Genomic DNA, 13,290 nt, shown 5'->3' with positions numbered 1-13,290 from the left:
TAAAAATATAATGGCGACTATTTAAAGTAATGCTATAGGCAGTTGCCCTCTGTGTCATGCGGTCAACATGTTTCTTGCCCTAGTTGTCCCAGGAAGGATCAGCGGGCAATTCTTCAGGACCTAAATCTACACTAGACGACTCATGATGGGGTATTGTAACCTAGATATTACCAGTTGCATCGCACCAGTGGGGGTTTGTTGTCCTTGGGTGCGGTAGCCAATCTATGAATTATTCAAAGTTGGCCCCATCGGGTAGCTGCATCTCGTGGACACGTTCACTCAACCAGTGTCAACAACTCGCGCCCACTCAGTGGAGGATCTAACCTGCGGTGCCGGTTCCGGGAACGCAGATTTGATCCAAATCTAAAGACACAAGCATTTCTGCAATATGACAAGAATATCCTCTACCAAATGAACGATTGCCTCTAGTCTAGATCAGTATGAATATTTTATTTACACTGACGGATCTGCTCAACCAGCCATAGGAAGTAAGCAGCAATATAGCGCAGCATGTGCTATCGTTAAAGGTGATGCGGGATGGAAAATCACATCCGAATTGCATCAAAACGCAATCTCTAGGAGACTGCACGGCGCAGTTGGCAGAATCAAAAGCACTGATACTGGCACTTGTAAATACGTATCATGAATTCCTCACACTAATTGTGTGTGATTCCTTTTACTGTATGCAGTCATACAATGAATATTTATATAATTGGGAACAAAACACGTTTAAAGATGCAAAAGGTGACACAATTAAGCATGAAATGCTATGGGAAAAGGTAGTTGAGTTGAAGAACAAACTACCGAAGGCTCACGTGATTCATACACTGAGTCATCAACATGATTGCGTTCACCTTGAAGAGAATTCATTGGCTGATGAAGCCACGAATGGGACTGTACGCACGGATTCTGTAGCTGCAATCACTCGTTCAAAAACAAGGATAGACAGTGAGATTATGGTGGCTGTCATTGCTTTGTGCAAAGGCAGCTCAGCAGTACCAAAGACATTTCCACTCAAATACTCCTACAAGTTATATGCATACAACATTCCATATGGTGAGATTCCTGGAGTGGGGGATAGATTAATACCAAATATGGATCGTAGGCAAGGTTCAATTATTGCTGCACACGAGGGTTTGGGCTCTGTACATACAGGCGTTACAGTGACTATTTAATTGCTGAAACAGCGCTAATGGTGGCCAGGTCTAACAAAACAAACTAAAGACTATGGGCCCCATTAGGTGCTGGGACCGGCCACCAGTGGTTTGCCGGTCCCACACCGCCAATTAGGATGCGACCGCCACCCTGGCGGTCGCATTCCGCATCTTCAACATTGCGGCAGCACCCGCCGCAATGCAAAAGAGGCATGTTGTGCATTGCCATGCACAACATGGCAGGCACAGCGCGGTGCCTGTCACCTTGTGCATGGCAATGAAGGGGGATACCAATGGTACCCCCCAAGTACAACCCCCACCCCCCCGGGGGGACAGCACGGGCCCCCAAAGCACATCCCCGCTACCCTTTCCATGGCGACGATGCCGCCATGGAAAGGCCTTTAAAACTAATCATCATAATATGGATGGCGGTGCCTTCTAGGCATCACCAACATATTGTACCCCAGCTCCGCCCGGCCGGCAATCGGAACGATTGCTGACCGGTGGAAAAGTGGCGGATGGAAGTCCGTCTGCTGCGGTACACCCGCCATGGTAATATGGCGGGGGCAAATGTGGTTGTGATGGCGGGCGGATCGCCACCGCTGGCCGGGATGGTGGCGATCCGCCCGCCATCATAATTACCCCCTATGTCTTGAAATGTGACATCTGCCAACCGATGAAAGGCTCCACCATAACACGCCCAGCGCAGACACAATAGTATCTGACATACCTCTTGCATGCGTGTATCTGGACCGCTGCGGCCCCTTTCAATCAGATGGGCCTTACAAGTATATCATGGTTGCAGTGGAATTCATGCCTGAGATTCCTATGGGTATGGCCTCCACGTTCGGCTGACACTCGAACTGTTTTCGTTTGCGTGTCTTTATAGGGACATATGTAGTTGGCACGTTATATTCTGACCCTGGCCCGGCGTTTAGCTCTCGGGCTTACAAAGAGGCCATGGAAAGTATGGGTGTAGCATTGTGTTACTCCTCTCTGTACCAACCTGAGGGAAATTCGGTTGTGGGGAGGAAGAACCGGGACTTAAAACAGTCTTTAACAGCTAGGGTATTAGGCCAGGGAGGCAGTTGGGTCAATCACCTATGTGGGGTACAGCGAGCACTCAATAACCAGCCAAGAAGTTCTCTAGGGAGTTCGCTCCATATGAGGTACTATTTGGGAGGAGAATGTGGGTACCTGATTTTGATTGTGAAGGCACAGTGGCGGATGAAAAACCATTTGATATCCATGATCGTTTAGCTGTTTTACAGGATCTTAATGAATGGACACAACAAAGTAAGGTGCTCCAGAAACAGACCGCCACTGGGGAAGTCAAGACAGTTACGGCAAGACCTGTCTGGATCCCAAAAGTCGGAGTTCTGGTCAGGGAGAAAATAGCAGACAAAAAAGAATTTGGACCATCGTACAGAAAACCTGTACCTGTCCTAGCAATTCAAGGAACAAGAATTGTACTTTTGCCGCCTCTTGCCGGGAAAAAGGAGAAACGATTTGTCTCAATTGACTTAATCAAGCCACACTATGTGGCCGATACTGAACAGTAGGCCTCATGGACTCTACAGTAGTAGACCCCCTCCTCTAGCTACAATACAAGAAGTTCAAACAGAAAGACTCATCACGTTTGAAGAGCCTCCTGTGCGTAATGAAGGACTAAGCAACAATGCTATGGAACTCATTCCCCTTGAACCAGAAGTTCGACTTCAAAGTGAAACTCAAAACAACTCACAAGTTGCAATATGACCAAATACTGATGTTTACATCAACATGCCTCGCCGAGAGCAAACTGCGATTTCAACAAATCCCGATGCAATTCCTACAATTGATCTAACTGCTTCTGGCTACTTCATGAACTTTGATATGTTTTCCTTGGATCCAAGTGAACCGGAAGCAACGCCAGCCCAACAAACAAGCAAGTAACAAGTCAAGAACTTTCTGCACTGTCTCAAAAAGACTTACCTGGTATCGCCTTGGGTAGAACTCTGGGTAATTACTGGGATACTGTTTTTTCTTTTCTGGCTAGGCTTAGTGATAACTTTTAGCATGCTCATTAATGGACGATACCTTCAACAAAGCTATACAGCCCAAAAAGTAAATTTAATTTTAAATCCGCATTAATCATCTCATCATGAACAAAGAGACTTGTCATCAGTGAACATCACACCAGTTCCTATACCGGACGGTATAGTTTGGGACAAAGTTGATTTTGATATATTTGATCTGACTGAACTTTTAAAACTTTCTGGTATATTTAAAATTTAATTAAGTGATATCATTACCTCCAGTACATTTTCTGATGATTGGGATTCTGAAAATGTAAATAACATGTTATCTGATTTAGAAAAAACTGCCGCAATTCTGAATACTGAAATGTTAGAAGGTAATTCAGACTATGACACATTGTACTGTTACCAACATTATTGTCATCATTTCCTGCACACATCTATTTCACCTAGAAATATTTTTGAGTACCACCAGTGGGAACATTGCCCTACATCACCTAAAAGTAGTTCACGTACATTTGCCCAGAAATTGTCATATTTTTCAGGGTTTAACACCACTGACCCAGCCTCATTTTATTATAAGGTTACACCGACATTGGCAATGAAAATTATGCTGACAAACACCAAACAGATTTACTCTGTTTCCTTTTTTGCCCAATTGTCTGAACAGGATTTTTACCCATGGAAGGACACAATAGACTTAAAATCAGTCTGGGGTTCTAGAGACTGGCAAGTCCAGGGAACAGAAGCACCATTTAGAGCATGCCTCATTCCACAGCCGATGATATTTCTCAATGACACTGTGCAACAGACATCCTGACATGGACAAGCCAAGAACAAGGACCGGAACACACCATGGTTTCCAACATCATGAGAGATGGAGGGGTGGATATATTCAACTTTACAAGAAGGGACAACAACAGATGACATTTTACAATACAATAAATCAGACCCTAATTGGAAAGAATGTTTGGTTTGGCCCTTCAACAAGAACAGATGTCAGAAAAGATTCTGGGATACCACCGAAGGGTTCAGTATCCATAGGCCAGATCCACGTTATGTACAAAGAGAACACCAACGGGTAGTGACATCCTACAGTGTTGGGAAGTTGTGCCTTGATTGGCTAGAGACCTCAATACTCACAAAAGTGAAACAACACTTGTCCTTACTAACACAAGACATGGATCTTAGGGATTTTTTACTAGGTCCCAGGAAAAGTCGTCAGAAACTTTTCATATATGCTGGCTTTATGCTGCCTATAATGACATTTGGAAAATATCCCAACAAGAGGCCGCAGAGAGGATACGGGAAATAGACCGTCTAAACTTAGAGAAATCTCTAGCAGTGGTAGACAATGGGTTAACAACTTTGACCTCCAGGATATAATACTTAGGCAACATTGTATCTTCTGCGATAGACATACTGAAACAGGATTTATCCATATTGCAACACGGGCAATCTCAGTTACATTCTGTTATATTATTGAGCTGGACACTGCAATCTTTGCATGCAGGCTATGTGCCTTGGTGTTATATAAACAGTACGTCTCTGTTTTCTGAATACAACAGATGGAAATGGCACAAAGGGGAGCAAAATATACAATGCTGCGTATTGTAAAACTGGACAGACTACTATTTACGGTAGCGGAATGTCTGTCTACTGAGTGGCTTATCAATGGCCACATACCTCTACCGGTCACTACTTTTCAGTTTCAGTATAGCCTTGAGCAAAGGCAGGGTGGCAAATATGAAAAGTTGGGTAACGACTACATGAAGGAAACCTGGGAATTACCATACAGATTTCGATGCTGGAGTGGGGATCAAGAAGTGTTTATAAGCGGTACAAACTGCAAGAACGCTTTAAGCGGTTCTCTCATGTGTCAGGACATCTCCCTAGACGGAGCTTGCAATGGTTCAGTAGCGAACTTGTCCTGCCACATGAAAGGGAATCTAGCAGCTGTGATTACACCAGTGTTCGAGCTGCTCTCGAATTGGATTTACTTGATGCTGAATGATCAAGGCTGCTGTGGGATGCTTCCGGGAATTGCCTATCTGGACACCGTGAACTCCAGGGTTACTTGCAGTATGCAAGTATTGTTTTCCCCAAAAAGCACAGTCAGGGAGGCGCTGTTATGGCCTTCCTTGAATGTTTCCTTTATTCAGTTTGATACTTTGAGCAAACTGAAAGCCATGCTTTTACAGCAAACCGTACCCTTAACCTCTGCTCGACAGACCTTTGATCTTCAAATTGCAAGAACCTCAACTGGGATACAGACACTTATATGTACAAACTGCCCTATTCATTTGGCAGAAATGGTGGGTCGTATCTTTAATATGTCTGATACCAGTGGTATTGTACACATATTTAAGACCATAGGGTCTGGATTTCTAAGCACCTTTCAGACAATCCTCTGAGTTATTCCAAACTTTATACATTCTGTATTGGAAATTATCTTTGGAGGTCTTCTGCTGATTCTGTTCTCCATAGCAGGAATCCTGAATGTAATTTTTCTGCTATGCAATGGACAGCCCAGTCACCAACGAGATGGCGAAAGCGCTCCTGGAATGCAAATACCGTGAGCGCATGGTACAGCACCTGGGCACACCTCGCCTATGGGAACTGAGTGCCTCTTGGTTCCTATCGTTTAGACCAGTCCGTATGGACTGCATCTTACCTGTTCTTCGGTGCCTGGTTTGTGATGAAGAATGCATGTTGGATCTGTGTCTGACACTGGCAACGGACACGCCTGTGGACTTGAATACCAGGCTGGAACCCTTGAGGGCCCATGCTCGGCAATGTCCCCAGCATATTCCCATACTGATGGCTGCATTCCTCGAGAATCCGCAGGTGCTTTCTAGAACTGGATTGAGCATCAACTCTTCCACTAGTACTCAGGTTTCGACAACAGCACCGGCTGCCTCTACACCAGCTATTGGCAGCTCTGAATATCATCTGTGCTCCATTGACGTACTCTGCGAGGTGTTACAAAGACCGTGCCCTGCAGCGGACGACAACAGCAATGTTGCATCTCCCAGCCAGGACACTTAATCCATAACTGGCTCATCGTGTGCTGAGAAAAGGTCTGGAGTTTTCCTTTAGGTTACAAAACACAACTAAATTTGGAACATTTCCTAAAATTGACACTTTTTTTGCAGAAAAAACATGACCTTCATACGCTTGTAGAAGTTCGACTTATATAAACTAACTCAATTAGGACTTCGGGTTAAGTGACTTCAGGTAATGGGGTTCGACTAAACCCTAGAGGGATTCTTGGCTTCACACCTACTAACATGCTAGGTACACTTAGGTACATCTATATAGGCATCGTAGTATTATGCACACTTTTATCCTGCATTTTATATTCATGTATTTATTCATGCTTATTGCAAGATCGTAGAGCTGTACTATCCTTTTAGATTCACCATTTAACAGAAGAGTTAGCGGTGTGCCTAGCGATCAGCTCGTTTTATTCGTTTTAAATAACTTTGCTTTGAATATCTCGCCTATTTGCACATTTATTCATTAGAGGAGCAAGCGATGTGTTAGCACTCAGTTCGTCGTCTTGTGTTTTAATAATATTGCTATTTCTATAAAAAACTTGCCTATTTGCACATCCTAGTTTTATTTGAAACTTGCGGGGTATTGCTTTTGATTTGACCTTGGGACGGAGTTGTGTTCAATACTCCAGGGCAGTGGACATATTGGGAGGTGAGGGTTAGCGGTGCAGCTGCCACGGGGATTCCCAGCCTCCTGACTCAAAAGGGGCGGATGTGGCGACCGCGCGTTAGAACCATTTAACAGAAGAGTTAGCGATGTGCCTAGCGATCAGCTCGTTTTATTCGTTTTAAATAACTTTGCTTTTAAAATCTCGCCTATTTGCACATTTATTCATTAGAGGAGCAAGCGATGTGTTAGCACTCAGTTCGTCGTCTTGTGTTTTAATAATATTGCTATTTCTATAAAAAACTTGCCTATTTGCACATCCTAGTTTTATTTAAAACTTGCGGGGTATTGCTTTTGATTTGACCTTGGGACAGAGTTGTGTTCAATACTCCAGGGCGGTGGACATATTGGGAGGTGAGGGTTAGCGGTGCAGCTGCCACGGGGATTCCCAGCCTCCTGACTCAAAAGGGGCGGATGTGGCGACCGCGCGCACCAAAGGCAAGCCCGTCTGCGCCCGTCCGCGCCAGCTCCGTGCCTAGGGCCAGCCATGCTGTCAGCTCACCACCTGCTCAAAGATTAACGTGGACCAAATCACAGCTACTAGACCTAGGTAACATTTCCTGCTTGTTCCCCTCCACCTGCAATTTCCCTCTACCCAGCCCTTTTGTGCACAAATGTCTAAACTGTCCTTTTTCCTTATGCCCCGACTGGAGTCGCACCACGAACTGTAAAGTCGCACCCAATCAGTCCCCCCTACCAATACATACCCCATGGGTCTGGTGAATTGCCGCTCTCTTCCCAGACACGCCAATGACATCTGGCTATTACTGTCTACCACATCCTGGGACGCATTATTCCTAACTGAGACCTGGATTAAAGACTCCTTCAACCCAGACATCGCCCTTGCTATACTCACTGGTTATAGCTTCACAGGATTAAGCCGAGAAGGCTCCAAAACAGGTGGAGGAATCGCGGTGATTCTAAAAAATCACTTGAAAATCACATCAAGAAGAATTCTAAATATTAAGCCCATTGAAGCCTTATATTTTTCAATCACAGACTCCACAACAGCCATTTCCTCAGGTATTTTTGGTTTATAATCCTCCGCACACCCCCCAACCCACCGTCCTTGAGCTACTGGCAGTTGTGGCAGATCTCTCCCTTAAACACCCCCACTTTTTGGTACTGGGAGACTTCAACCTCCATGTTGATGTAAGCAGCTGTAATCACGCAACTCAACTTCTTGAATCTATGCAAAATATAAACATGATGCAAAAAGTAAAAGGCCCCACTACTGCAGGTCATACCCTTGACCTCATTTTCTCGAATTGCGAGAAATTAATAATCCATCCCCCCTACCTCTGTCATGATCTGACCACTTCCTAATATCTTTCGAGCTACCTTTGACCCAAACTGTCAAACAAGAATCTATTATCAGAATTCAGGGCAGAAAATGGCACAAACTCACACCTATTGCACTAGAGCAGAGCTACAATAACAATTTGACTTTCCTTCCGGACGATCTCAATGAAGCGGTGCGTATATTAAATAGTGATTTAACGACAGCTATTGAGAAAGTTACTCCTTTACAAATCCTCACTTCCCGCAGACAAAAACCTTCGGCCCCATGGTTCCCTCTAGAATTACGGGCACACAAAAGCACGTGCAAAAAGTTGGAACGACTTTGGAGACAGGACTATGATCCAGGAGCCAAGGCCCTTTACCGACAAGGCCTTAAAGAGTTTCGCAAACTTAAACGCGACTCCATGAGCACCTATTTCTCAAAAACTATTGCCAAAGCAAAAAACTGGACCAAGGCCCTATTTAATATAGTGAAAGATTTCACTCATCCCAGTGCTCTGTCCACTCCAGTTCCTATGTCCCAAGCACTGAGTGAAAACCTATCAAACTTTTTTGCAGAAAAAATTGCAAACATCGCAGCATCTATTCTTCAGAATAGCACCGACATCACCGAAGACCTTGCCTCCAATTGCAAACAGGCTTTTACTGCATTCCAACCACTTACTAAGGAGCTTGCTCTGAATTTATTTTTGGAATGTAAATCGGGCTCCCCTTTGGACCCCGCCCCTGCCCTTATCATGAACGAAATTGCCCCCCTAATCATCGACCCCTTACTTGACATCTGGAATTCCTCTCTTCTCACGGGAGTTGTTCCCTCTGCTTGGAAACACGCAGTTCTAATCCCTATCCAGAAAAAAACCGGTATTGATCCTACTTGTTTAAATAATTACCGACCGATATCACTTTTACCCAAGCCCGCAAAAGTTCTCGAAAAAATTGTTCAAAAACAACTGTCCCACTACCTGGAATCCAACTCCTTACTCCACGATACCCAATCAGGCTTCAGACCAGACTATAGTACCGAGTCAGCGCTACTCGAGGTATCCGAGTCGATTCGAGAATGCACGGATAGGGGAGAGGAGGCCATGCTGGTCCTCCTCGACCTATCCGCGGCATTTGACACCATCTCTCATGACAAACTTCTAACTCGCCTGCAAGAAGTAGGTATCGGCGGCTCACCACTCTCTTGGGTAAAATCTTTTCTTACTAACAGAGTACAACAAGTGATGTTGGGATCTTTTTTATCCTCTAAAAAACCTCTGATTTGGGGCGTTCCGCAGGGCTCTGCCCTCAGCCCACTCCTTTTTAATGTTTATCTTAAACCACTGGCAAAAGTAGTTGAATCCTGTGGCGTCAAAGTTACTTTTTACGCAGACGACGCCCAACTGGTGTTCTCCTTTAAAGACCACACCGAAAAATCATTTAACAACTTTCGCCTCTGTATGCTTAATATCGCCTCCTGGATGTCTGCCAACAATCTCAAGCTTAATACAGATAAGACTGAAGTCTTATTCTTTAATCAAAAATCACCTTTACCCTCCAATTTCTGGTGGCCGACTGAACTCAACCCCCCCCCCCCAGGAACCTGTTCAAGCCGCCCGTAACTTAGGATTTCAATTTGACACCTCCCTCTCCTGTAAGACTCAAATCAATAAAGTCACCTCAGCCTGTTTCGGGAAGCTACGTAGGATAAAAAAAATCATCCCCTACTTACCGTTGGATTCCCGAAAAACTGTAGTCCATGCCCTCATTACCGCTCATCTGGACTACGCCAACAGCCTGTACGTAGGTGCTCCTACTTACCTCATTAATCAATTACAAAAAGTTCAGAATGCTGCAGCAAGGTTAATTTGTAATATTCCTTATCATCATTCCATTTCACCCCACTTGATTGCACTTCACTGGCTCCCAATAAAACTGCGCATCCAATTCAAAGTCTTAACCTTGGCCTTTAGAGCTCTCACGGATCGAGGCCCCTTCTATCTACGTCGCAGAATGAGATTTTCACAATCATCACGAAACCTCAGATCCAATCATCTCCGTCTTATGATCTGCCCCCGTTTTCGCCTTGCACGCACAGGAGGAAGGGCCCTGGCAGTAGCCACCTCCAAATTATGGAATCAGCTACCCACAGAATTAAGATTTCTGACGTCAGAACCCCTATTTCGGAAAAAACTAAAGACCTGGCTTTTTTCCCAGCTCTCGATTTAATTCTAACCTTCCTTTCAAACTCCCCTGACTCTTCTGAGATAATGTTTTAGCGCCGGGACACCTCCATTGGAGGTAGCTGTGCGCTCTATAAAATACTAAATAAAATAATAAATAATAATTCACAGTACTGCTAATCATATATCTCTGCTACTGTCTAATGATTGTTGCAGCTCATATATTCTACACCAGAATAACAACTGTTCAATAAATACTTATTGATCTGCCCAGACTGTTTATTCTGTGTACCTCTGAGACAATTTAAGTGAGCACGAGTGACTGAGCGAAAAGTAGTACATTGTTTCCACAATCCTGAGTTATCAGGGTTGTCATGTTCTAAGGTTGCCAGAAACTATTCTCTCCCCTATAAGAGGAGACGCTAGTGGCACTGTGAGCTAGCTAGTGCAAACAGGCTAACATATCTCGGTGGGGGTGCTCAGAGTCAGTCTGCCACCAAACCCACAGTTTATGTTATACGAACGCGTAGGTCCTGTATGGGTATTATAGGAACTACACAACACTTAAGGAGCAGCTAAAAAAGTAAATGCAGTTGCATCAAGAGTAGAATTACTCAATCTAAATTGTCAAACATTGTATAGAACAATAAAGGTGAGACAGTTGTTAATCAAGGTTTTTTGGGGGAGAAATCTAAAACTTTACCTGAAGTTTCTGCCATAGAACATTGACCTTAACTCCCCAAGGTAAATGTGGGTAACTTTGTATGTATTAGGGAATAAAGGGTGATGTGAATATTTGGATGTGTAAGACACCCTTAAAACTGACTTTACTTTTATGAAGTCAGATAGTATGTACTATCTTGGAGGCATTATCAAAAATGCTTTCCATTATTCAAAGAGATATTAACATGATCCATGTTTAAAAAAAAGAAAATACAGCAGAAGTTTCCTAGTAAATCCTAATGTGTCCAAAAGTAACAATTGCAGTGTATAAGGAACAGTCAAGTATTAGCAGAAATTGTTGCAGTAGAGCAATTTGAGGTCATGACTAGGAACAATGTACACAGCCATCTTTTTGATCTACGTTTTATGTCAGAACATATACTATTATTCACCATATAAATTGACATGGAAGACTAAACTGGCAATTCTTCTGTGACATTCTCAAGAAAGCAGAGATTCATAGTAATTCATTAAAACAGCTAAGTCCCAATATGAGAATGTACAGGCAGTTCTGGTGATCAATTGAAAGTTACTGGGTCTGTTCAATATCCATTAATGGATGTGACACAGCTTCTCCAAACCCTGCCACTTTGCCCTACATGCAGAACTGATTTCTGGGTGAATCCAATTGGGAAAAATTATCATTAAATAAAAATAGTTGGCAGGCAGCCAGTGTTGTTGACCAAGAGATGTATTATTGTAATAGTCCCGATATAGCCATGCAACAACAGGAAAAACTATCAGGGCAGTTTGTGAAGCTCTTTTGCTGTTTAATCGAAAAATATTAAGATGTGCATAATCCAATCAAATTGGTCTTTAGTAGATGGGTATCGTCTGATAAAGAAAAATATTAACTTTCAAGTCCCTTAGAAATGGTCAAATTTAACTATGGAAAGAAGTTAACTGGATTTCATGATAATTTGATTATAGCTAATTATCTACATGACACAAACAAGTAAATTAGAATAAAAAAAAATCAAATACCATGTTTGAAATGTTGAAGAGATCAAAACTGGAAAGAGGTGGGAGCTCCCAGATATGAATTTGTAGTATTAGGTAGGCACAATTATATGTAGAGATGTGTACATTACTAGGGATGATATCCATTCACTGCCACTTATGATTATTGAGGGTAAAAACCCCAAGACATACAACATACATATAAATTACAACTATTGTAACAATATCTGGGCCAGGAATGTTAATAGAATTAGATGAGGATGAAGGACCTTCCAAAAAAACGGTGTAATACCATAAGCATAAACATCTTGTTCATGGGAAAACTGAAGATTTCTGAAGCTTTCTGAGACAGACAGTATTTCTCGAATGCAAGAAAAATTGGACATTTGTGGGCAAATTATGATTCCATCCCTTTCAATGAAGCTATTTGAAACGGATTAGCTGAATGCTATGTAGAATTTAAAAAAAATTGGAGGTATTCAGCTCATGAACGGAAGGACAACGATATGGAGGACAATAGACAATGTCATTCAGTCATGCAAAATTATTTGTTGCAGCATTATGCAATTGCAAGCCAGCAACCATGAGAAGTATGGAAAGTTATTTGTCAGTCTTAACTGGTCCTAATGTAGAAGAGGTTGGGAGGATAGAGAGGAGAGAAAGAGAACATGGGGTTATGTTGGTATGCTTCAAGATAAAGATTGCACATTGTAAATTAAAATAAAAAATACAATTTGGAGAGCTGAATATATACACTTGTTATCAGAATGGTATTCACTGGCAATCAAACAAAATTATTGCCCTTGGTGGCATGAGAGAAACTCCTCAGTATGTAAGTGACACTGATGTTTCTGTTGCCAATTATACCTTTCTGCATTGGCAGTTTTGTGTTAAAAAATCCGAAACAGTTTGACTGATCCGTCATGCCTCATGGCAAGTTGGGGTAGCTGGCATTCTGCAATTTCATTAAAACTGCTCCTGTTGTTTCAAAAAGGCAAAATGATACACCTCATCCAGCAGCCAACGTGATATTTGTCAGGTAGTCTATGCATCTGGTGGCAGAAGTACAGCATAATGGCCAATCTGTTAAGACACAAATTACACATGGTCCTCATTTAGTTAATCATTCCCAAAGGTAACTTACCCTTTTGAGTAAGTTTAAAACTTTGAATTACATTTACTACTTTTCTGTATTCACAAACTTCATTCCTGGTTCACAAACGTAAATGTGCCCTTTTGTGTAAG

The sequence above is a fragment of the Triturus cristatus genome, chromosome 1_2 (assembly GCF_964204655.1).
Source record: "Triturus cristatus chromosome 1_2, aTriCri1.1, whole genome shotgun sequence".
NCBI classification, from domain to species: Eukaryota; Metazoa; Chordata; class Amphibia; order Caudata; family Salamandridae; genus Triturus; species Triturus cristatus.
This window is presented reverse-complemented; position numbering follows the sequence as displayed.